Genomic DNA, 25,301 nt, shown 5'->3' with positions numbered 1-25,301 from the left:
ATGCATTACATTTATAAACCATCTTTTCCTCCAAGGAGCTCAAGGTTCTCCACTTCCCATTTTGTCCTCACAACAACCCTGTGAAGTAGGTTAGGCTGAGAGACAGTAACTGGCTCAAGGTCACCCAATGGGCTTTATAGCTGAGTGGGAATTTGAGCCCACATCTCCCAGATCATGGTCCAACATTCTAACCCCTACACCACATTGGCTTCCCTTAGCTTAGACAGTTAGCTCCATTCCTGCAATGAATGAGGCCTCCGCCCTTAAAGCGCCTCTGTTTCCTTTAGGCACCTTTGACTTTCGACTTGGAGTCTGAGAATGGAAATGCGACATTTTCAGGGGACCGATGTCATTGCCTTTTCTGATGGGAGGATAGTTTTCTGAGTGGTTAAGGACATCAAGAATAGTTTCCAAAGACAAACCATCTTTCCATTCTGAGAGATTGTCTATATCCGAAAACCTTTGGGCTCCTAGAATTAGTTTAATCGTCTTGGGATCCTGGCAACAGCATTAAAAACACGCACATGCACAATGGAGTAATCCGTTCTAAGACTGCCATCATTTCATTATGCATGCGTAATATAGCTTACAGATCTCTAATCAATATTAAATCACTGTCAATTAAATTGCAAAACTGACATTTATAAAAAAATAATAATAATTAATGTTTGGATTTTTAAAAAACCCTGCCATGCACTTTGTACTGTAAAAGAGAGCTTTGAGGACTGCATAATGGAGATTTTTATGTCATATTCATAGGGTATGTATGCTTTACAGCATTTTTGTAATATCACAACATACCTGTTAATGTTTGTATCTGCTCAAAAAGACTGACAGGCACATGGATACATCTGCAGGACAGGCTTTAGCACTGGATACAGCAGGAACCTGCAAGCAATGCCAAAAACAGATGGGTATGTTGCAAATAGAGCAGGCACAGCTGGTAGGTGCAAGAAGTTTGGAGTGGAAGCCTCACTCAAGTTGGTAGTACCTGTCCACAAGTGAAGAATCTTGGAAGTGCCAATAAAGTGTTCTTGAACTAAACAACTAATAGTTAACTCGCTCACTCAGCAAGCTAATAAGAAGGATCTTGTCGCTTATTTCTTCTGTGTGAGTGTTCTGCACTCCTCAGCTCCTAGCAACAGCCTCTTCCACAAGTCTGGACAACACCCATTAGGAACATATCTTTCATTTGTTTCGCAACATGTTTAGAGAACAGCCTTCCCTTTCTAATTTTTTTCTGTAAACCACCCTGATCTTTTCTGTGAGACCTCCAGGTATAGGGTGGTATATATGGTAAATTTGAAGGAGGAGGAGGAGGAGGAGGAGGAGGAGGAGGAGGAGAAGCAGAAGCAGAAGAAGCAGAAGCAGAAGCAGAAGCAGAAGCAGCAGAAGAAGAAGAAGAAGAAGAAGAAGAAGAAGAAGAAGAAGAAGAAGACGACGACACCACTCAGTGTCCAATTCAGATATAAGCCTTGGTAACATTTTGTTTCCTTTGTTCTCGCTGCATCATTTGTTTCACTGTCATTTGGCTTCTTGTGGAGTTTCCCTCCGATTCTCTTGAAGACAGTGGTATGAAAGCGGAAGAAAATGGAGAGATGAAAAGCCAGCCTAGTATGTGTGATTGTGGGGACTAATAAATATAATGTACACCGCTTACTGAGCAATCCAAACTGTAGAAAGTTGGCTTAAATTATTGAAGTTACTTCTGTTCCAAACTCTGTTCAGGAGTGCAGCTATTGCCAGCTGAGCTGGCCCAAGCCTGACAGAGGGGAAACAAACCTTTTAAGCAGTGGTTGGTTTACACCACTCTTTTTGCCAGTGTGATTTCTCCCACTGTACCATGTAACGCAGGTGTGGGGAACCCTTTTCAGCCAAGGGGCTGCAGTTTCTCAGGTAGCCTTCAGGGGGCTGTGTGTCTGGGGTAGCTGGGGCCTGAGGCAAAAGTAAGAAGATCAATGTGGCTCTTACTATGGTACAGTGAGCTTCCTTCCAATAATGCAAATGTCCACAAATGCAATGTACCGTTCTCGCCATCCCCTATACAGACAAGCAAGAGGCATTATCATGAATCAAGAACTCATTTCATCCAGACAACAGCATTCTAGGAGAGCATGGAGCAGGCCCACTGAGGTGGGAGCATGGGCTAAGGAGGGTTCTGAGGGCCAGACAGAGAGATTTGGAGGGCCACTTTCAATTCTCAGGCCTCAAGTTCCCTACCCATGACGTTATCTTGGGTATTGCAAGGGGTCGTAGTAGATTATCCTTTGGTTCCCTTCCAGCTCTACAGTTCTGTGATTTTATTATACTTGTCAGAAACCACAAGGACGATCAAAATATCTGCCCTGCCCATCTTCCAATGCCAATAAGGAAACACCGAGGATTATGCGCGGCCTTATTAACAACTTTAGAAAACTTCAGCGAGATGGAAAGTCAAAGAACTGCGGGAGTTTTTTTATTTTTTGAAAAAAAGTTTTTAATAAGACAGCTTGTAAACAGCCTTGCCCAGAACAAGCTATGAGAATTAATATTTTTACACGCCTGTCGCTGTTTATAAAATAGAGTCAGCCAATTACATTGGTGCCAAGGGTGTGTGTGTTCTAGCGCATAATGAATCAGACCTTTAAAGACGTTACTCGCTGTGTACAGGTTAAATAGCCAAGAATCTAATTCATTTTGACAAACAGGGAGATGGCAGAATGTGGATGTGTTTAATTTGAACTTAATCAGGGTCGTTTTTTTCCCTGCCTTTTCTTTTTCTCCTTTTGGTGTTGCTGTTAAGCTCACTTCCAAAGTGTGTCATAACCCATCTGCCCCAGGCATTCTTCACAGTATAGCTTTCTTCTGACAGCTTCAGAAGAACTACATTAACTGCAGCACACATCATTATCATTTCTGCTGTAAAAGCATGAAAGAGTTTGAAAGCAAAATAAGAAGCTATTTGGTAAAGGAGCGGGAGGGGGAGAGAACACAAAATGCCTTAGATACCATCTTACACCCAAAGGTCTTTTATTTTGAACTGATTAAATTAAAAATCAAAAACTTAATAGTATGATCTTACTGAATGATCATGTCTGAATGGTTTTTCCCCCCATCTTAGATCATAGATTTATTTCAAGACATTTTAGAATTTAACTTTTGAAATCTGAATCAGTACACAATCCAACATATTGCCGGGTACTTCTGAAATCAGCAGGACTTGACATGTGTTTAACTGGGCTCTGGATTGTACCCAGTATTCTCACACACTGCCCTTACTTGCAGTGCTATACTGAGTCACTGGAATCCCTGGCTATCATTCTGAACATTGCAGGAAACAGTTGCTCAGTTTTGTTTTTGATCATTTAGGTACCCAATGTAAACCTTATGCTATGACTCTTTCCCATTTTCTCTACTTTTCTGCCTGTTTACCTCTTTAGTTTCCTCCTGTCTCTCATATATGTCTTCCCCCCCCCCACTCCTCCATTATTTCTTCATTTTGCTTTCTCCCTTCTTTTCGTCTCCTCCTTGTCTCTTCCCACTCACCCAAAAGCTTCTGGTATTCCTCCACTTTTCCTTACACTTTTCTTTGTGATCACAATTCATAGGGGGTTCTTCCCTCTCCAAGCAGGTAGAGTTGTGTGTGTGTGTGTGTGTGTGTGTGAGAGAGAGAGAGAGAGAGAGAGAGCGCACAAGTGAAGGAGGAAGGGTGCTAAGTGGAAGAATGTGTTCAAGAGCGATTATTTCCATTCACCAAGTCCATCTTTGCATTCTACACACCAATCATATCTTTAATAGAAGAGCCAATCATATCTGCTGGAAACCAGCACAATGCAAATCTGCCTGGAAGCCACCTAGATTTTTTTAGCCTTCAGGAGTCGCTGTCTTAACAGGGGGCGGGGCTGTTAATCAAAAGCTCACCAGGTGGTGAATATGACAGAAGAAACAGTGAAACCCACCACCTTCAGATCACCTTCTCTTTGCCCAGCTACAAAAACCAAATCCAGCCCTGCTACAGGTGTTCACATGTTGGGCTGATAGCACATTGAAGCAGCCCCATGGTTGTCATGGTGGCTATGAAGTCCTGAGGCACCTTGTCTGCAGCAGTAGTCTGTGGGTCTTCAACACCACATCTGAGACCATCTTTGTCACCTCACATAGGGGGATTGCTGGACACTGGGACACCAACCACATTCCAGTCTGTCCCACTGGCACAATGCAAGATTAGCACTCAAATAAACAGGGAGCCTAGAGAAGGAGATGGACCTCAGCTACTGCTGAATGGAGTATGCAGGTGGACACATTCTTGCCTACTCAGTTCTTAGTTATACATGCCAAGTCATCCACCTCATTGTCGATTAAATTGTGGATGAGAAATTTTTATTAGAAGCCAACCAGGCATTCAAAAGCAGCATCTGGAAACCCAAGGGCTGACTGATAGGGCAACCACCATAAATACCCCAGGTGGGAAGAGATTCCGAACATGGCACAGATTTGGCTTATCCTATGCACCTCACTTGGCATAATCTGCAAAAATATGCACTTTGGCTCATGCTTAATGGAGGGACAGCATGCACAAATGGACAAGATGACTCAAATATAAAAGCAGAACTTTATCGGTAATGTTAAAATAGACATCAAAGTCTGTTTCATAAAGTCATTTTCATGAGTGTTTTTTATAGAAGGTTTTTACATTATGAGCAGTGATTCAGCTGCAGGATTCGTTTCTTGCTGTAGGTTCAATACTGGGGATATAAAACTACATTTTACTAAAGTCAAATTGCTATTGCTGTTACTATCCTGAACCTATTTGCAAGGGAGTAAGCCCCGCTGAAATCGGTGGGGCTTACCTCTGAGTAGATATGCATAGGATTGTGCTGCATATGACCATTCCCTCTGCACAGATCTAGGAAGGGATAAAAGTTCCTTTTTCACATTACCTCTGCAGATCTCCAACATTTCACAGGTGCTAACAAAGGCATGCTTATAACACCCCAATTCTCGTACCAAGGAGCACTGCTCAAGCTCTGCAAATCCCCAATTCACACTGCTGAAAGTCCACTCCATTTGCTCTTCTGCTGTAGTCAATTTCCTCTTTTACATTAGTTTTAAGATCATGAAGGCATTTGTTCTTTTGGTTAAAGATATTCTAGGACTGGGGTGGGGAAATTGTGAACTTCTAGAAGTTCTTGGACTCCAACTCCAATCAGTCCCAGTCTGTGTGGTTAATGGTCAGGAATGGTAGGATTTGCACCATTGACATGGTGACCACCACCAGGTTCCTGTACTAGAAGAACAAAAATGGTCCTACCACCTGTTCTATCAACAAAAGAAGTCTCCAAAATAAGTCTCATCAGACTGTAGACTACTTGGCACCTTCGTGTCCATGGGTGGGTTTTTATATGCACTTGCATAAGTGTTGAAATGTATCAAGATCTCCAAGTCTTGAGATTTAACTTTTGTAGGCCTTGGGGAGGGGGCTGAGCCCTGAAGAACAACAAATCTAGCAGTCCACAGTTAGAACATTTGATAGCAAAGCATCCTCAAAAGTTAATAAAAGTGGTTTATTAGGGACAGGGAAGGGCCTTAGCTCAGTGGCAGTACACATGGTTTCATTGCAAAAGGTCCAAAGTTCAATCTGAGGCATTGAAGGGAAAGTGGTTTTCCCTTCTCAGGTGTACGTGGCTGGAAAGTCAGTCACCACAGAGAAAGAAGGACAAGTCAAGAAAGACTTTATTTTGTGATCACAAAAGCTGGGAGCCCTGTTGTAAATAACAGTACACCACACAGGAACTACCACAACTGAGACTGCAGCTATAGTTTTCTCAAAGGAAATAAGAATTCCAAAAGGCCAGTCACAACATTGCATAGCATAATAACATTTTATGGCAGATTACATACATTAGCCTCCTTTTGGACATATATATTAGAACTGGCCAGTCTTCAGCATGCTCCCTGCATGATGAACGCATGGACAGTTTCCCATTTATCATTCCTTACCTAGCATTCCTTTACTTAGGAAAGCATCTCCCAGCAATAACTCAATCCCACTTTGCTTATACTTTCCCTTGCAAAGCTAGACATTCTACACTGGTAGTTCATGCTGTAACAAAACCCATTCCTTTCCCATCATTGTTTTATTTATTCCCAATTCAAGCAAAGAAGGCAGTTCTCAATAAAAAGGGTTTAATTGTGTTTCCTTAATTATTTTTACTTTATTAATGTGAATTTTTCCTTCAGCATCTCCAGGTAGGGTTGGTAAAGACTTCTCCCTGAAACCCCGGAGAGCTACTTACAGTTAGTGTAGGGTCTAGCAGTGATGTATGGAAGTGAAAGCTGGACTATAAAGAAGGCGGTCGCCGAAGAATTGATGCTTTTGAATTATGGTGCTGGAGGAGACTCTTGAGAGTCCCATGGACTGCAAGAAGATGAAACCTATCCATTCTGAAGGAAACCAGCCCTGAGTGCTCACTGGAAGGACAGATCCTGAAGCTGAGGCTCCAATACTTTGGCCACCTCATGAGAAGAGAAGACTCCCTGGAAAAGACCCTGATGTTGGGAAAGATGGAGGGCACAAGGAGAAGGGGAGGACAGAGGACGAGATGGTTGGACAGTGTTCTCAAAGCTACCAGCATGAGTTTGACCAAACTGTGGGAGGCAGTGGAAGACAGAAGTGCCTGGTGTGCTCTGGTCCATGGGGTCACAAAGAGCCAGACACGACTAAACGACTAAACAACAACAACAGTGTAGGGTCACTAAGCTAGATGTATCAAGCAGGTGTGGGGAACCTTTGGGCCTCCAGATGTTGCTCAGCTACAAGTCCCATCATCCCTGGCCACTGGCCATTCTTGCTGGAGCTGGTGTGGTTCAGCAACAGCTGGAGGGACACAGGGGGTGGGGATAGAAAGGCATATAAGACAGGAAAAAAACCGACGGTTTAAAAGTGGAGAGTGCTTGGAGAGGTAAACTGTAAAAGTTTTGCACTTTCTTTGTGCAATAAATATAGCGGAAGGAACTAGTCATGTTTTTGGACATTGGCTTGGAATCATTTACATATAGAATGTTTATTACGGCACCCAAAAGGTAGAAGTAATACAATTGGGTTCTACCGCAAGGCTTCCTTCCTACCCCCTGCTGGCTGCACATATTGCTGCAGCATACATCCAGATTAGCTTTATTGCCGTTCCACTGCAGAACCTATGATTCACTGGAGCAAACTGTATTATCAGGCCTACCATGTGTGAGTTTATTATTTGAAGTTCTTTGTTGTCGTTGTTGCTACTCATTTAGTCGCTACAATTGCTGCTGTCTGAACCCTTTAGATTGTAGTTTGAGAAATGTGTCGTGAAGAATTCAGAGCCTTCCTTCAGGCTGTGTATCTTCCAAAGATGGTATAACATAAATTAACTGTGTTTGTAGAAATTGAGATTTATTCCTGCTTTTATAACAGAATGGCTCCATCCAAATCCTAATTTACCGTGTGTTTTAGAGGAAGCACTTAATTACACACCAAGGAGGAAGAATGGAAAAAGAACAAAGAAAAACCCCAAACCCATGAAAGTATTACAAAAGGAAAAGGAAAAGAATGCTCCGAAGACTGAAAACACGACAGCACAACAATTTGTAATTATATTGCTCACACTGAGGTTTTGTTTTTGTTTTTTACCCACCTAATGTGCAAACTGCCATTCAAGTACATTCATGTCTGGTCTAGCATATATCCCCTACATTGCATTTGCATTTCTAACGTGTTGTTTGTTGCCAGAACAAAAAGACAACAAAACAGGCGGGGGAGGGGTGTATATTGTTCAAGGATTCATTGGCAAGCTCTGACTTGCATTGATCATGAATTCTGCATAGGGCTGGTCGTATGGGAATTACAACAGATGTACTGCCACCTGGGCAGTGGAAAGAGTCCAGAAAACCCCAGGTATACAACCTACTGAGAAGTTCTGAACAAGCCAATCAAGGCAGGTCAATTAGGGTGAATGAGGCAGCTCCCCACCAACCTCAGCCTGCTCTCAACCAGACCGTACCCAGCAAGTGTCCCAGAAAAACCAGGACATCCCGTTTCCCCCCACAAGAGCACAGCAGCCATTTTGCATGCTGTGAACTTGCATGATTTTGAGCACAATCTTGCTCCAGGGGGGAAAAGGTACATTTTTGGGGGCACGGTGTCACGCAACACCCCAAAACATGTTATTCTAGACGCCATGAGAGCATGCCCCCCCAAAAAGCACATATTTTGGGTTCTGTGATCTCATGAGGGTCCACTGCCTGTTAGTTGGGGGGGAGGGATTAAACAAAAACTACTACAAGACAGTACAAATGAATCCTATCCCGTAACCTGGCACTGGGGGAAAAAGTCAGGGCCATGTGGGCTTTGCTAGAGAGAAAGCCTAATTGAACTCAATAGGGCTCACTTCTGAATAGACACGTTCAGGATTGCACTGAGTACAGTGGATCTCTCCTGTTATAGCCATGTTTTCATAGCATATCTGAGAGTCTGGAGTTTCTTTTCTTATTTCCTACCATAGCCCTTCCCCTCAGAACAAGCCCTGGCTGCCAACCTATTATCTTCAGCAGATGGGTGGAAAGAAGAATTGTGCTTTTCCCCCTTCAAATGAAAGTCTAGAATAATCGTGGTCCAAAATGTCTCTGCTGAGATACAGTTCTTGCACAATTGTGACAGCTTTCTTTCTAAGCCCACAGGCAAAAAAAAAATATGAATCACCCCATTGTGGACAGAGGTGTAGGAAGGTCAAGTGGTACCCGGTGTGGAAAATTTCTTGTCACCCCCCCCACCACATTGATATATATATATATATATATATATATATATATATATATATATATATATATATAATTTTATTTTTTATTTTATTTTATTTGCCTGCAAAATGGTTTTACGTTATTTCCTATTTTCTTACAAAGGAATGTGGATTCTAAGCCTCTGATAACAAGTAGGCAACTATGGACAGATACTTAAATCTACAGGATGGATTGTGTTTTGGCTTGTGTCATTTTATTTATATTTATATTTATTGTTTATTTCATAAAAATTATTTTAAAAAATCCTGCAAAGTGGTTTACCAAAACAAAAAACAAAAAAAACACCACAGCAGTAAAATCAAGAAAAATTAACAATCCTACTTTAAAACATACAAAAGCTAAAATATTAAGATTAAAATTACTTCAACTTCCTAAGCATCTAGGTATGCTTGCCTAAAGAAGAATGCTTTTAGCAGGTGCCCGAAAAAAGTCCAGCAAAGGAACATGCTTTGTTGAAATTTCATCCTTCACGACATAGGAAAACGGCCAAATAAACAGCTATTTTTGTGGAGGGGGGCAAGATATTAACTGATATGCATGAACTTTCATATGTAGCTATATAATCCCTAGTGTAGTAAGATAAGACCTTTCGGAGCAGGCATTTTCAAAAAAAAAGTTTTTTATGAACTGCCCTAGTGGGGCAGTAATTGTTCCTTGATAATTTGTCACACACCCCCATGATGGCACTTGGGTCAGCCCACCCCCCATCCTTTCCTAAGCCCCTGATTGTGGAGTTTATCCACAACTATAATACAGATCCTTTAAAAATCATAGTCAGTCTTATTGCCTCTTCTTGTGATTGTATCATCAGTCTTAACTGTAGCTTTCTTAAAGTCTTGGCATTTGGAGAATACATTCAGAGTGCCCATTGAATTTTTACTTTGTTACAGCTGGATTTAGATCCTTGTGTTTCCTTGAGGTATGAAGGCCTGGGAAACACAATGCAAATAGCCCAAGACTGAAAAGACTGAAATGCTATCAAAAGGTTGCTTTCATAAAGGGAAGATGTAACATTAGGGCAGTTCCCTGCTGCAGCACCAACCTTCTAAGGCAGTGTTTCCCAACCGGTGTGCCGCGGCACACTACTGTGCCGTGAGACACCGGCTGGTGTGCCGTGGGAGGGAGGCGGGCGAGTCGGGCGGCGAGAGGCGGCGGCGGCGAGGATCCGCGTCGAGCCGGGGGCGGCTCCGCGGTGCTGGTGCCGAGCGGCGGGGCAGCGCGCGCAAAAGGGAGGAGCGCGAGACAGCGGAGGAGGAGGAGGCCGGCATGTCCGGGCAGCAACAGCAGCAGCAGCAGCAGCAACTCCCGGCGACGGCTCCTCCTCCGCCCGCTATCGCCGCCACCACCACAACAGCCGCCGCCGCCTCAGCTGCCGCCGTCCCTCAGTCCCTCGCTCTGCTGCCTCCTCCCACCCCGGCAAGGGGAAGGGAAAAAACGTTCACTTTTGTGCGTCCCCCCCCCCCGGCGTGACGCTGCGCGCTGACGTCACGGGGCGGGGCTTTAATGGTGGTGTGCCGCGAGATTTTTTTCCGGTAAACAGGTGTGCCGTTGCCCAAAAACGTTTGGGAAACACTGTTCTAAGGTAGGCTTATAGCCCGGGGGAACCTGCCCTAGCCCTATCTTCTTCCTGACACCACCTGCATATGGGTCACCTGGGGACTAGGTGCAGGAGACTAGACAACAGCTAGCTGAATTCCATGTCTCTCGTTTGGCAACTTCAGCCCATCTCCCCTCCACTCTTCAAGACACCTTAACAACCAGGAGCAAAGCCACATGGGAGGTAAAACAGCCCTTGAATGTGTGCAGAAGCCAGGACAGTCAAATTAGTTTGTTGAAAATGAGTACAGTGGTACCTCTGTTTGCAAACAGGATCCATTCCGGAAGCCTGTTCGCAACATGAATAGAACGCAACCAGCAGCGGCACATCTGCGCATGCGCGGGTTGTGATTCGCCACTTCTGCACATACGCATGACATCATTTTGCGCGCCTGTGCATGCATGAGTGGTGAAACCCGGAAGTAACCCTTTCCGGTACTTCCGGGTCGCCGCAGGACGCAACGTGAAAAAACATATCATGAAGCAAATGTAACATGAGGTATGACTGTAGAGTGGTACCTTGGGTTACATATGCTTCAGGTTACATATGCTTCAGGTTACAGGCTCTGCTAACCCAGAAATAGTACCTCGGGTTAAGAACTTTGCTTCAGGATGAGAACAGAAATCGTGCTCCGGTGGCGCAGCGGCAGCAGGAGGCCCCATTAGCTAAAGTGGTGCTTCAGGTTAAGAACAGTTTCACGTTAAGAACGGACCTCCGGAACGAATTAAGTACTTAGCCTGAGGTACCACTGTATATGTAAAAAGAGAAAAATGGCAAGTTATCTTCCCTCAGCATAGAAAGCCTAGAGCTTAAAAGGGACATGGCAATACAATGGATCAGGTGGGGACCCTTTATTTAGAGATGACTGTGTGACTGTGCACATGCACTGGGTTCTGCCCAACTTTTGGGGAGCTGGCGTGTGCATGTGACGTCACGTGGCAGAAGGGGGCAAACCCAGCTCATAGTTCCATTGACAACTGTAGTTCATGGTGCTGTGGCGCACAGAGGTACCTGAATGGATACACAAACAAAAGAAAATAGAAGAAAACAAAATAGAACGAAGCAAAATAGCAACCAACCAATCAGGATACAAGTGCAGATTAAGCATTTTGTGGGAATGCAAGTACACCAGGGCTTCATTTGCAAGAACCACTTTGAGACAGTTTTCTGGTAACAATTTGCTTAGTCACGGATTGGAGCCCAGTAATTCAATTAACTGGCTCAATACAAACAAACCAACTCTTGCCAGTTTATTTGTCTATTTGTGTATGACTGGCGTTTCAATGAGACACACCATTAAACAAAAGATTGCAACTCGCAGGCCCTTGCTAGCAGGTACACTGGGAAGGAGAGGAGGGGCAGCGCCAGGAACTAGTTTTCATTCCCACAGAGGCTTGAAATCTTGAGATTGGGGGAGAGGGTCTATGGAGGGTGACGTGCCCAAGGGCCCTATAAATTGGGAGCTGACTCTGCTTACTTGCCTCTTCCCCAAAGTTTGGTACTTCTTGATATGCCTCTGGTTTCATCTGTTCCGCAGACCCATATTCAAGAGATGGAATTCAATTTCAAAGTGGAAACCTGCCTTTAATCCATTAATAACATGGCATGAATTTGGCAGAGAAAGAACACATTGGCTACTGGTAGGAAAAACTGATGATGGGAATATGTGGCAGAGCAATATAGCTAAAGAGAAAGCAGGGAAGGGTGACATCAAAACAGAGACCAAAATTTAGCGTCAGGACAGTAAACACTGGTGCTTTTGAAAACAAAAGGGAATTCCTCCCCTCCCACTCCCCGAAGCAAGCAGAGCTTTGCAAACTAACTTCAATATTCCATTTCAGATCTGATGAAGCCAAAGCCCAAAACAACTAATTCTCAATAAGGTCAGTGCTCAGAGAATTTGGCAAGCTCAGCAGGTTTCTCAGATATGCAATTTAAGATTCTCTTGTACAGCAGCGTCTGCATATTGGTTTCTTCCAGACTCACTTTATGCCACTTTCCAGTTTTAAGTTAGTCTGTCAAACACGGCAGACTTGTGCCTACAGCATTAGGTGCATATATAAAAGGTAAAGGTAAAGGACCTTGACAGTTAAGTCCAGTTGCAAACGACTCTGGGGTTGCGGCGCTCATCTCGCTTTACAGGCCGAGGGAGCCGGCATTTGTTCACAGACAGTTTTTCTGGGTCATGTGGCCAGCATGACTAAGCCGCTTCTGGTGAAACCAGAGCCGCACACGGAAATGCTGTTTACCTTCCCGCCGGAGCGGTACCTATTTATCTACTTGCATCTTGATGTGCTTTCAAACTGCTAGGTTGGCTGGAGCAGGGACCAAGCAACGGAAGCTCACACCGTCGCAGGGATTCGAACCACCAACCTTCCAATCGGCAAGCCCAAGGCTCAGTGGTTTAGACCACAGCACCACCCGCATCAGGTGCATATATGTTCTTGTCGTTTAGTCGTTTAGTCATGTCCAACTCTTCGTGACCCAATGGACCAGAGCACGCCAGGCACTCCTGGCTCCCCATAGTTTGGTCAAACTCATGCTGGTAGCTTCGAGAACACTGTCCAGCCATCTCGTCCTCTGTCGTCCCCTTCTCCTTGTGCCCTCCATCTTTCCCAACATCAGCATCTTTTCCAGGGAGTCTTCTCTTCTCATGAGGTGGCCAGAGTATTGGAGTCTCAGCTTCAGGATCTGTCCTTCCCGTGAGCACTCAGGGCTGATTTCACTAAGAATGGATACGTTTGATCTTCTTGCAGTCCATGGGACTCTCAAGAGTCTCCTCCAGCACCGTAATTCAAAAGCATCAATTCTTCGGCAATCAGCCTTCTTTATGGTCCAGCTCTCACTTCCATACATCACTACTGGAGTACTCCCCTATTACCAGCCAACCCATTCCTTTAAGATCTGCAACCCTGCTCATAGTTCCATTGACAACTGTAGTTCATAGTGTGGTGGCACACCACCATGGCACCCTGGATATGAAACTAGATATAAGATTTGGTTCTCCACCATTCTATCTGCTTTTAGGCATCAGATTATGATACATTTATTTTTTTTCTTGGGTATATGGAATTGACTAAGGTAAGACCTAAGGGCATGTTTTGGAGGAGGGGGTGAAAGTCCTCTTCAACAGCCGCATTCAACAGTTTGATCTGATGGTAGACTTTGCTCTGAATGGAGGCAATACATTGTGCTATCAGGTGGGAAATAGCAGGCAATGATAGGTGTCTTTTGTGATTCCAATTTGCTTCTTGTAAATTTTTGGCCCTAGACAGTATTCATGAAGTAGGTGGATGATGTGCAAACCCAAGCACAAGAGTACTTCCTCTCCCTTGCCTCCCCTCCCTGTCATTTCTGTGCCTCTTCATTTAATTACCCAATTTGTGTTTTTGTCAAGAGCATTTTACTTTCGTGAATATTAACAGAAGCGGAAAGGTTCCCATGCAGCCAATTGCTTTAATTCCTCCATACTTGTTTCTCTTGCCTTGTCTTAATATGTATCAATCTTTAACAGGGCTCTGAGCAGGGCGCAAATTGACTGTGGCATCCTAATGTTTTGATGTGGTCCTAAAGCCAAGGTTAGGATCTGGGGATTACCCACAACCCTATGAATCCTTTCCCTGATGCTGCGTACAAATCAGCAAACTCTCTTTCACTCAAACACTTGTACATATGCTACATGGTCTCTTTACAGCAAGCCATGGCTGGATGACATTATTTAGCTTTCAATGACAGCTATTTTGACAGCAACAACCATTCGGTGTTATCTGTGAACAAGGCTATTTTTGAAGTGTCCACACAAGCCTAGCTTCACAATCGTAAGGTCTAGTTCTCTAGATGCTTAACTTTTCACTGAACACCTAATTCTGCATCCACATGAAACAAATAGACACAGCCTTTTCTACTAATGGGAGTATTTTACTCATTCTACAGCAGGTTTCAACCTCATCATTTGCAGCAATGGGTACAAGTACAAGTTCTCTCTCTTTAGTGTGATATATACTTTTAAAAAAAACCTCGTTAGGCTTCTATGCCCCAAATTTATCCCTGTAAGAAATATTGATTCACTGCCTCTCTTGTATTCATCATTCAGTGATTACCCAGAAAGACAGATTGTGACTCTATGCTGTTCCTCTACAATCAAGCCTAGGCAGGCTTTTCTCCATCAGAATCCTCTGCCAGAACTTGTCCACATAAACTCGATATCGAAATTTTGCAGGCCTGGGCTGTGACGCAACATGATCCCTCACCATTTCCAAGCTAACACTGGTCCTGGCTTGTTTTTCTGCTGTATCGCGGCCCATTTGCGTCCTTGGAGGGATGAAGTTTCAGTAAAACAAACTAACCTTCCAGGCAGCTCTAGACTCGAGAGAACATTGTTGCGACTGGAGTGGTTATAAGACAGAAACGTTATTAATGGGGGCAAGTGGATAGAAGCAGACGTGAGCCAAGATCTTTGCGCTGCAGGTTTTAATAGCCAAAATGACTAATCTACTGTTAATGATTTGGAAAAGCACAGATGTCCATGGTTGTGTACCAGCCTGTGGACACCGTTTGCACAAACAGAAGCTTAATCTCAGAAAATAAATATGGGCAAAGGGAGCTAGTCCTGCTTGCCCATTAAGGGATTATTTGCATAACCACCATCTGGAATTTAAGTACTTTTCTTTCTGCCTCTCCAGCAAATAATGTGCACAAAGACCCTTATTCCCCATTGTGCTCAATGGAGATTCCTCAAAGTAGGCACCTGCATTTATCTGATTGAAGAGTCATGGGCATCGTGATCTTTATTTATTTATTGGTCTAAGCACCATTCCTGAATTCCCTTAATGCTCTGTTTTTCTCTCCCCCCCCCCCCATTGCTTTCATTATTAGAAGGTCTGTGATCCTGAACTCACTGACGTCAGACGGAGCACAGATTTGGCACAGATTTGGGTGGGAACTGAACTGGCTGAATCACCAGCAGGGGAGGGGGGGAATAACAGGCTTTTAGAAAGCCCCATTCCTAATGCACAATAAACTATCCCCCATAGTCAACAATTTTGTTTCAAACGCAAGAATAACTCCTGAAACATTTGCTTGTGGAAACAGTCCCATTGAAATCAGAGCAATTGATGACACTGTGTGGCATTTCGGGGCGAAGAGCTCTCTCTGTAATCAGTTTGCAAGACTGCAGATACAATCAAGCAGCGTTTAATAACATCTAGTTACAATAGCAGAAGCTGCTTTGCTCAGTAACAATGAATTGACAGAACAGGAAACATTCAACCATACACTCAAACATAGCGGAGTGTCCTTAATAACTAACATGAAAATTAAATTCTGTTCTCGCTCTTGCACCAGGGCCATTCACTCTGTTTTATTTAACTTAAATCTTTCATTGGAATTTGTATATGTTTAGTTTCTCTGAAACTGGAAAATATCTAATTTGCTATGGTTATGCTCATGGATTGCATCAAGTCACTCAGGGATGCAATGCAGACAAATATAATTTACAGGTACAGTTGTACCTTGGAAGTCGGACAGAATCCGTACTGGAAGTCCGTTCAACTTCCAAAATGTTCGGAAACTAAAGCGCAGTTTCTGATTGGCTGCAGGAAGCTCTTGCACCCAATCAGAAGCTGCGGAAGCCCCATCACAAATTTGGCTTCCAAAAATAGTTCACAAACCTGAACAGTCACTTCCAGGTTTGCGGCGTTTGGGAGCCAAAACGTTCCGGAACTAAGCTGTTCCAAAACCAAGGTATGACTGTATCTATTTCTGGCCATTTTTGAACCTTTCATATATAAAGACAACAGGCTGTACTCCTGCTCACTCCATTCACCAACTGACTGCCATTCCCCCAACCTTAACTCTAGAGAGCTTTTCTCTCCATCCCATTTCTGAAGCCACTTCACTCTTCTGTTCTGCAGCTCAGTTTTGCGCCCATTTTCACTTTGACCCGTATTTCCATGCCTGCCCCTCCTTTTGTGCAAACCCCCCCCCTTGCACACAAACCACGCATGATAACCTCCTGCATGCTGTTCTTCCCACACATTGCAACTGCCACACACACCCTTGTCCTCTTCCTCCCACGCATGTAGCCACCATTTGGTGTCCCATTCTTCAGACCCTTTCATGCCCCTGCTTTCATCTTCAAAGGTTAATTTGCGAGATACATTTCCCCCCTGATATTTGCATTGCACTGTTCAGAACTGGAATTGTTAGCTTTATTTTGCTTTTCATTTTAGCTTTGGTGTTGTATATAGCAAAAGCTATAACTAGACACCAATGACTTACCCCCCCAAAATTCACCAAAGGATCCAAGATTACTAGGTGAATCACTGGAGGAAAGTAGAATGAAGCGTATGAGTTTATCTTCCAGCCTTCAATTACTGGGACTTAGAAGTTCAATACTTTAAGAACAAAAGAAAACAAGATACACATATATAACAATCATAATTGGAGTCTATTGATCCCCACGTTAGGTGCTTTCATAAAATGCTTTGTGCAAGCAATACATGGGAACTAATAACACAAACTCCATTCTAGGAAATTAGACTTAGTCTATTTTGAAGTGTATACAGTGCTTTTGATTTACTGCATCTTAGCTAGGATAATGACATGGTTTAATTAATGTTATCTGCAGTTAGGGGGAAACCAGGAAAGCAAGTGAAACACAAATTACTCGTGTGATCTGTTACATCCACCCTTTCATTTGTACCATATAGCCATCTTTCAAATGTTTATAATTGAGCATTGTAGTCATGGAAGATTTCAAGAGATGGACAGACTGTTGCATAGAGATTCCAGCTTAAAAAGGATGCCCCTGCATACTGATTAGGAGAAGCTGCCGGTCACACATTTTTTCATGGATACAATGGTAGAATTTGTTTGTATCAGATTGTTAGGGCCCCATGATGGCAGCTAGCATCTTCCTTCACCAATCCAGTATTGTTAAACCCAAAGCAGTTGCAGTAGAAACTTGAACATGGGCCTGACAAATACACATCCGAGGATTGCCATTCTCAGTGCAAGCATGTCAGAAGATCATGTTCCACACCTTTCATATGCGATCTGTCCTCCAAGCCAACGCATCTTCTCTTTAGGGACAGTGAAAATATCCTCCTGAAACAGATGAGTAGTTCAAAGAAACAGTTTAACGAATAGAAAGTTTAATATAAGTATTATTATTTATTTATTTATTTATTTATTTATTTATTTATTTATTACCCTGCCCATCTGGCTGAGTTTCCCCAGCCACTCTGGGCGGCTCCCAATCAAGTATTACAAACAATACAGTGTTAAATATTAAAAATTTCCCTGAACAGGGCTGCCTTCAGATGTCTTTTAAAAATAGGATAGCTACTTATTTCCTTCACATCTGAAGGGAGGGTGTTCCACAGGGTGGGCGCCACTACCGAGAAGGCCCTCTGTCTGGTTCCCTGTAACCTCACTTCTTGCAATGAGGGAACCACCAGAAGGCCCTCGGCCCTGGACCTCAGTGTCCGGGCTGAACAATGGGGGTGGAGACGCTCCTTCAGGTATACAGGACCGAGGCCATTTAGGGCTTTAAAGGTCAGCACCAACACAACAGAAAGTCTCCTATAAGAAGTTGGGCCATTCATCCATCAAGCTCAGTATTGTCTACACTGGCTGGAAGCAGCTCTCCAGGGTTTCAGACAGATACCAGGTATTGGACCTTGGACCTTCCCTCTCTGGAGGCTATATATGGCCAGCCTTGTGGGTTACTGCACATACAAATCAATATGGGTGTGAATCAAGTCAAAGACTGAGAATACAGCAACTGGCTGGACTAGAGCAAGGTGTGTATTAAGTTGTAAAGAAGAAGGCGATAAGTGATTTAGAGAAACCATCGGCACCAGAGTGTTTCATTCCTAAAGCTAAGGTGGAGACAGGTGTGCTATAAACATGCACTTTATTTCTTCTTTGAAGTAAAGTAATTGGCTGGAATCTTTGACAAGCTTGAAATGAGAATTGCGGCTTTCCAAACTGGTTAAATCAAGCCTCCGGCTTTATGATGGGTTTTATAAGGGCTTCATGAAGAAAATTCATTTTATGTATGGAAAATTCTTAGAAAATCACCTTTCTCTTTAAAGGTGAAAAAATAGCAACTCGACAGATGCCTAAAGTAACCCGAATCTTGATTTTGACAGATAACCCACTGAACAGTTCTGCTCCACATCAAAAGACCTAAACTCGCTATTGAAACTGATGCACTCAGTAAAAATCAGTTGTATTGTCTAATGAGTCGGCTCATGACCCATTATAGCTAATGCCCTTCCCATTATCACTTCATATAGCAGCATCTACGGCAGCATTGCCTGAATCACATTTAAGACTATAATACACAAATCAGACCCGAATAATGATTCACAGTTATAATAGATATCCACTTTTCAATCATCCTGCCGCAGTGCTAAATCAATCTGCATATTAAGGCTTCTGTTCAAGCTGTTACAAGATGAAGCTGAAGAGCGAAAGCTATGGAGTTGTGACTGTTCAGGGCTAAGGCAGCCAAAGGACGGGACAGTGCATACAGAATGGAACCTTTCTTTTAATGCACCAAGTGACAGAACCCAGGACAAGAGGGGATGAGTCTCTTGTGCCAGAGCATTGCGGTGGGCAGGAAACCATCTGAATCCCTAATCTGTCCCGACTGCCCAATGCCAGGAACACATAGCCTAGATTTTCCCCCAACTGGGCAGAAAGCCTGGAAATGAGAGAATTTCTATTGTTGTTGTTTAGTCATTTAGTCGTGTCCGACTCTTCGTAACCCCATGGACCAGAGCACGCCAGGCACTCCTGTCTTCCACTGCCTCCCACAGTTTGGTCAAACTCATGCTGGTAGCTTCGAGAACACTGTCCAACCATCTTGTCCTCTGTCGTCCCCTTCTCCTTGTGCCCTCCATCTTTCCCAACATCAGGGTCTTTTCCAGGGAGTCTTCTTTTCTCTTGAGATGGCCAAAGTATTGGAGCCTCAGCTTCACGATTTGTCCTTCCAATGAGCACTCAGGGCTGATTTCTCTAAGAATGGATAGGTTTGATCTTCTTGCAGTCCATGGAACTCTCAAGAGTCTCCTCCAGCACCATAATTCAAAAGCATCAATTCTTTGGCGATCAGTCTTCTTTATGGTCCAGCTCTCACTTCCATACATCACTACTGGGAAAACCATAGCTTTAACTATACAGACCTTTGCTGGCAAGGTGATGTCTCTCCTTTTCGATAGAATTTCTATAGACTGCAGCAACTCCTACTCCCTGACCCTCAAACCTGCCCTGATGCTGCACCAAGTATCTAGGTGGGCACAGCTGGGTGAGACCAACCATGCCCTGCTCACTCACCCAGGTCTCAGTGATATAGACCACATTGGCTTCCTCAGATCATGGGTGAGGAAGGTCTTACTCAGAGTTGGCCTGGCATTCAGCAACAATAGCCGCAGACCCATGGACATGTTGAGAGGACAACTGCAATTCCCCAGGTTGGATGAGGGGCTGGTACACAGCACAGTCACTAATTGTCTGTGCCATGTCCCCTTTACCCAGTCTACCCAACCTCCCACACCAAACCTTCCCTTGCCCAGAGCCATTGCGATTGGAGTTGCCCCTGCACTCCCTGGCACCTCTCTTCCCAGGTACAACATACGTCCCTTAATTTGAAAAACAACAAAACCCGCAAATTTAAAAATGCGCAAGTTAAAATGTAGCTAAAAAACATTTTAAACAATTAGGGCAATAATAACAGCATGAGAACCTCCCAACAAAAAAACCCTAAACTATACCCCAACTCATGTATGTAATAGGAATCTTCTTTGTATACACAAAAGTGCTGTGAAGGTGTTCAATGAATGTGTTCAAATATCCATCTTCCAGTAGAGGATGGAACAGGCTTGTTTGCTGTTTTTCCAGAAGGCAAGATGGCTAAACTATAAGAAATTTCCTAGTGGTAAAAGCTGGTTGACAGCAGAACAGGCTCCTTTGGAAAGTGATGGAGCCTCTTTCATTGAAGGTATTTAATCAGAGCTTGGACAATGCCACATTTGCTGTCGGGCACATTGTAGTTGCATATTGCACTGTAGATCCTGCATGGAAGTTGGGCTACAGAACCCCCAAAGTCCATTAAACACTAAAATCCTATGATTCTACATGCAGGTCAAGGTGTTCCACCAGCCCATTCATTGAATGTGCTGCTTTTCAAATACCTCAGAAGGGATATAGCTTCTATCATGTATGAACAAGACCAAATTAGGAATGGCGCAGTTGTAGCAATTGCACCAGTGCCCTGCCTGCAAAGGGGCTCAGACCCTGAGCTTTCCTTTCTTTTTAAAAATGTAGGTCAGTAAATCCCAAATTGCAGCCATATTACGCCTCCTATATCTTCCCAACAGCCATGTGTGGTTGGTTAGACTGGTGGTGACTGGCCCAAGTCAGAAAGTGAGAAAAAGAATAATGATAAGTTAAAGGTGTTTACAATGTGAAACAAAACATGCCTGGAGTATTTTTATTTTGTTTATCAAGGCTGGCAAAATGTATTGTGTGGGCATGTGCTTTGCTGACAGTTGTGAAACCCCACAGGCTCCTTGTATATTTTGTGGACCTTAAACATTTTTGCCATCATCGTTGTTTTAAGTCTTTAAGATACCGCAAGACTTACTTTGGGATATTTTATTTCATATGCTTCTTATGGGGCAGGGACTCTTTTTGGAATTGCACCAGGGGCCCCAAACACCTTACAGATGATGCAGCCCTATATTTTCCCTTTGCTCTTGTAAATTCAACCCAAATAAGATGTGCCACTGAAGAAACATACAGAAGACAATGCATTGCACTTTGTCACATTTCTTTGAAATCAAACAATAGAGAGCGAACTTGATAAATCAGGCCCTGAGCCCAGCACAAACACTTCGAGAACAGCTACTGAATTCCCTCTATTGACTTTCTGACACCTTTTATGCCACTTGGCTGAAATCATGGTGAAGATGCAGCTAAGTAAACAAGACTTTTAAAGCTCCATGTGGCTGATCATCCAACTGCAGGTTCAGGCACAGCCTTTACACATCACCAGGATACTGAAATGTACCCAACTTCATGACACATTAATTTAAATGGATGAACGAGCATCTCTATAGCCAGCCAAGGAAATGGCTTGTAGACAAGCACTGGGTTTCACAATGGAAGAAATATAATTTTAAGCACTGCTTCAGCCAAGTGCAAAACTGCATTATATCTGGCTTTTCTGAAAGAATATTCCAACCACTGGGTTAGACTTTCAATTGCTTTCTATGCAGGTGGGCCATGGCTCAGTCATAGAGCATCTGCTTTGCATACACAAGGTTCCAGATTCAATCCCTGGCATCTCCAGGTAGGACTGGGAATGCCCACCCCACCCCACCCCCATGTGAAACCCTGGAGAGCTGCTGATAGTCAGTGCAAGCAGTACTGAATTAGGTAGATACCAGTAATCTAACTTGTTATAAGGCTGCTTCCTATGTTCCTAACCACTATCCTCTGTATTTGAACAGGCAAATGAATTGCTGCATTTGTTGCCAAACCTGCATCTCAGAAGGTGTAACAAATATTATCCAAGATGGCTGAATTACAGAGCTGGTCACTTAAATTCTGTTAACTTCAGGAATGAATATCAGTGTATATACAGTACTTGCAGTATGCATAGGCTCCACGTGGGTGATTTGGGGTTACTTTCTCCCTTCCCGAGTTAAAGTGTGATGTCAATAACTCCCTGCTCCCCCCCCCAAAGTCATATTAACTGGGGTCCCAACAAAACATTCTATCTCTCTATTGCTTCTGACAATTAAAGCCATATGGTTCTCTAGATCTCTGTGTTTCTCCAGGTCGATGAATCTCTAAGAATGAGCACCCATCCAGGTGGGTCCTGCCCTCAAACAAGTGAAATACGAGGACAAATACGAGACAGGTAGAAAGGGAAAACTAGAAAATGGCAGTCCCACACAACAGGGCCTAAAACAGAGCCTAAATTCAGATCTTGTGTTGGGAAGCTTGGTTGCTCTTGTATGCATTCAACACCTTTTTGTTAGAAAGGTATGCTAACTTTCCCACCACTGGAGGAAAACTAGTCACTGTTGTGAGCTTTATCACCATGGAGATTGCAGAGTTAAGTGCCTCAGGGACACAACTCCAGTGACTCAAGAGTCCCCAGGCACCCATATTCAGGAGCCAGATGTCGGCAGATTCTTTGTCACTGACACACAAGTTTACAGAATGAATACTATCAGTCTCTCTCACAATTCACCTAGAGCTGCTTGGAGAATCATGGGCAGGTAACCCTTCAGTTTCAGATTACTGAGGTCCATGCAAAGAGAGGGGGGAACCTTAAACTGTTGTCCCCCACAGGGAGACGAGGTGACTAGCTGCTGGAGGAGGTGAGGGCAGAAGGTGAAGAAGAGCTGTGAGTGGAGGGGGACACTTTACCCATCCTTTGGACCCCCTGGGAAACTCAACAAACCTGCTGCACCTGGAACTGGGTGTGGAGAGTACAACTGAATGGGGCACAGCTGTGGGAAGCCTGAGGAAGTGCCATCCACCCTGGGCCTGCCCATAAAAAGCAAGTCTAAGGTGAGAGACTAGGGTGAGGTCTGCTGCTTGCAGAAACTCTTCTCGTTGAAAGATGTTTGTGGATGAGCTGAGAGTTTGTTTGGACCCTGAGTGAGAACCTGGAGTCTGAGAGGGAGGACGTGTCAGAAGGAAAATGAACTGATATCAATTTATATTTTTATGTACTAATAACTTTGGGTTAATGTAACATTTTTCTATGTAACTGTGTATTTTTGTAATACTTTGCTTCAGTTGTCTGTTGTCGCTGCCTTTGTACACTGCTTAGAGATATTTTTAATGGTATAGAGATTAAATAATCAGTGGTCTTTGGAGAGAAGAGGTGATGCTTCTCTTGGCTCAAAAGTCATTTGCTGACACAGCAGCCAGCCTTGGGTGCCATACACTGTATTTGTATTTAAGCACTCTTTAACAGTCATGCTTTCTCCCAGTGCACAGATTCCCCACTGGGAATTGTAGTTTGCTTTTCACAGAGCTACAGTCCCCAGCACCCTTAACAAACCTCAGTTCACAGGGTTCTTACAGGGGAAAGTCATGACTGTTAAAGTGGTCGGCTGAGGAGGGGACCTTTATTCCAGCCATCCAGTTAGCCCCACACACAAACACACAAAACAACAACCTAACCTTTCTTCTAATCTCGCATGTTATGTACTGAAGTTCTCACCCTGGGCCAGCAGGGGGATACTGTAGATAGTTGTGCAAATAAGGGGTCGAAAGTGACATTCAGTGATTGGATAGTTTTAGAAAATTGTTACAGTTACATTGTACTGGAGCTCTATATAAGCAGGCTGACTGAACCCTTCAGTTCAGTTCTGTCCTGGCCTGTGAATAAACAAGAGCTGTTTGGAGAATCACTGTGTCGTCTGATATCTTCTCCCACAACTTAACATCGCACATGATTAGTGGTGATTCTCACAGAAGATTGTGCTTGAAATACAGCATCAAGAATTGGGTTATAGCTTCTTCCTGGATGCCTTTCGGAGACCTTTAGAGCAAACATGAAATCGAAGGAGAAGTGTGAATTGTTCCAGTGTGGAATATTGTCTTTCAGTTTTGTTATGCATGAAGGCTGGTGTGGGGGTGGATGTGTTGCACAAGGGACACACAAATAGGGCAGGCATTAATATTAACATCCATACTGAGTGAGGATCTCTATTTTTGCATATTAATCACACAGGACAATGGGTTGCCTCTTTGGCAGAAACTAAGCTATTGTCTCAAACAGATCACAGACCTTTTATCCCACACATTTTCCTCTCTTCATCACAGAGATTATTCATCAACTGATGCACAGAACATTCATCAGTGACGTAAGTGTTGCTGAGAGCTATAGCATGAATGAGAATATGCTGATTCAAGAACAACTCAGAGTGTGAAAAGTCTTGGGTGAAAATTAATGTTCCACCCGAAACTCCAGTACTGTGAGGATCCTGATACAAAATAAAAAAAATTCCTTCCAGTAGCACCTTAAAGACCAACTAAGTTAGTTCTTGGTATGAGCTTTCGTGTGCATGCACACACGTATCTGAAGAAGTGTGCATGCACACGAAAGCTCATACCAAGAACTAACTTAGTTGGTCTTTAAGGTGCTACTGGAAGGAATTTTTTTATTTTGACTATGACAGACCAACACGGCTACCTATCTGTAACTGATCCTGATACAGTAAGGACTGTGAAATGCTTTCTCCTATAGTTTAAATTAGAACATAATTTCTGATCACTGATTACTTTCCTCTAAAAGGGAAATCTTAACTGTATGTTTCTTTGCATTTCTGTAACAGCTTCCGTCTCTCTTATTGGAGTTCCATCACACCAGATGTGTGCAACATGGGGTAAACTGATCTATGTTGAATGTGAAACTGCCATTGCTGAGGAATAGTTCACATACAGCTCCCTAAGGGCCTTTCAGGAGACACTTCCTTCTATGGCTGGATTACACCTCAACAGAAATGCGGGCCACCAGAACTAAAGGGAAGAGATACCAATTAGTGTGCAAAAGTCACTCGATCAGACGACTCTGCCACCTGAGCTGATATTGCTAGGCAGCCCCACTCTGTCAATTGGTCAAGCCGGAACCATCAGTTCCCACATGACTTGCAGATACCAAGCTGGAAGCCAACACAAGCTTTTAAGAGAGATGAACGTGGTATAAGAGGCATCCTTTTTCTGTAGGGTTCACTCATTTATTTTGTTTCACTGCCATCTCTGGGATGAGTGAGTTCACCACAATGCTTCTATCACATCACCATCAACTCTTAGGGCAGAAAGGAACTGTCCATTGTTCCTGTAAGCACAATGAATC

The 25,301-nt window shown here is 43.6% G+C and overlaps 1 long non-coding RNA gene across 1 annotated transcript in view; it reads right to left on the bottom strand.

Annotated features, from left to right (window-relative positions):
* Window positions 1-800: 800 nt before the first annotated feature.
* LOC310707490 overlaps window positions 801-25,301 on the bottom strand; it is a 30,193-nt gene continuing 5,692 nt past the window's right edge. The window contains exons 2-4 of the long non-coding RNA XR_014526505.1: window positions 17,451-17,515; window positions 16,688-16,803; window positions 801-888 (exon numbers count right to left, since the gene is read on the bottom strand). This is a non-coding gene — a long non-coding RNA (uncharacterized lncRNA). The remainder of the gene's footprint in view (window positions 889-16,687; window positions 16,804-17,450; window positions 17,516-25,301) is intronic.

This window comes from Podarcis liolepis (genome assembly GCF_965112155.1).
Source record: "Podarcis liolepis genome assembly, chromosome: 5".
Classification (NCBI taxonomy): Eukaryota; Metazoa; Chordata; class Lepidosauria; order Squamata; family Lacertidae; genus Podarcis; species Podarcis liolepis.
Note: the sequence above shows the minus strand (reverse complement) of the source record. Positions and strands in the feature narration are given on the sequence as shown.